This window comes from Octodon degus, unplaced genomic scaffold (assembly GCF_000260255.1).
Source record: "Octodon degus isolate 3935 unplaced genomic scaffold, OctDeg1.0 scaffold00172, whole genome shotgun sequence".
Lineage (NCBI taxonomy): Eukaryota > Metazoa > Chordata > Mammalia > Rodentia > Octodontidae > Octodon > Octodon degus.
The window spans coordinates 1,947,862-1,949,592 of record NW_004524748.1 but is presented as its reverse complement, the minus strand read 5'-3'; positions in this window follow the sequence as shown (position 1 = coordinate 1,949,592).

Here is a 1,731-nt window from a genome sequence, read left to right as displayed (position 1 = left end):
TGTCATAAGATAAAAAAGATGAAACAAACAGGAATAGAAAATGAATAAGCAAACCATTTTGCTTGTGTTATACAAAAAGGATTTTTTAAGGTATAGAACAAATAAGAGAAATTACAAAAGATGGACAAAAGATATCCTCTGGGAAAATTTCACAGACCAAAAAATGTTAACTCTACCAGAAAAATTCAGATGAAATGATATGACTAATAAGTAAGACAAATAATTTATAAACTTAACATCTTAATTTTTTAAAGACAGATTTACAAAGGATATGATAATATTTTGGAGGTAAAGTTTGAGAACAGATAATTCACAGGTAGATACTAGTAGTCCATAGGGTTTACTGTAATGCATATTTGCATTTGCTTTGCTTTTCCAGCCTTTTTCGGGTATAGAGTCCATCTGCCATCAGGACATTCCAAACTTCCTCTGTGAATGTTATTCCAGACCTCTAACATCATTTCAGTCAGTAGTTTGGGGATGGGTATATGTCCTGGGAGGAAGTGTTCAGCTCCTAAATTCTTCCCGGGAAGCATTAGTAAGAATACTGTGATCTTTCATCCTGATGTGCCAACTTGATTGGATGAGAAGTGCCTAGCTAATTAGTAAATCCTGCTTTGGGTCACACCTTGGCAGGTCCTGGCGGTCTGGCTTTGGGCCCTCTCCAGGGTGCCTGGCTCCTTCTCTGGTGCTCTTCTCCTGCTGTACTTCCTGGGCAGCATGAACCAGGCCCTTCCACTATGATGTTTCTTCCTTGAGACCAGTTGACTGCAGCCTCACTCCTGGGCAAGCATGAGCCCAAGAGAACTTTCCTTCCTTAAAGTTGTGAGTGCCAGGTGTTGGGTCTCAGTGACAGGGAGCTGACTGATTCGTAGATTTGCCCCCTGGACAGCCTAGCATACATGACGTTGGAGCTGCTGCAGCCATCATGGCACTCTGCAGAACTTCAGAAGAGAGCTCACTACCTGAGGAAAGAACAGCCTAAGTGAGCAGACAGAGACCAGGAGCTAATTGGTTTTTGGAGTTAGGACTCCAACTGTGTTTGGAAAGCAACTGCAAACTTGCTTGAGAATAAAGTGCTAATAATTTTATTCCAAGTAACCCAATTATAAATAATATAGCATATTCAAATTAGTACACTAAAGAGTTCACAGTCATCACACATATATCTGTGTGATGTGATTAGTTAGGAATTTAATTTTAATTTTTATGCTTTAGTTTATTCCCTAAATTTTCTACAATAATATTGCTCTTCTGGTTTTTGTCTTATAGAAGTATTGCAAATCAGAAACAGGTATGTTATTAAAATGTCAACTAATTTATTTTGTCACATGGATAAACTAATTAGTTTGTTTTCAGTTGATCTTAAAAATAGCAATTCTTTTGGATACAAAGAGATGCTCCCCAGAATTAAATAATGTGTGAGGTTTCAGAAAATAGCCCTCCAAGATTCAACAACAAATGTAAATTTAGGTAGTTGCCAAACCAACTTTTCAATTTTGATAACTTGTCAGAATTAATAGAATTCCTAAAAGTAGTAAACTCATGGTTCTGGGTTACGACAAGAATAAATATGAACTGGAATTGGGAAGGGTTGTAACTATGACTCCTCTGTTGTCCTCAGGATGGGTGGCTCTTGTGCCCCTGACGCATGACATTGTGTAATGCAAAGTATTTCCAAACAAAAAATTGCATCACCACAGCTTCAGTGCATATATATATATTACTTAT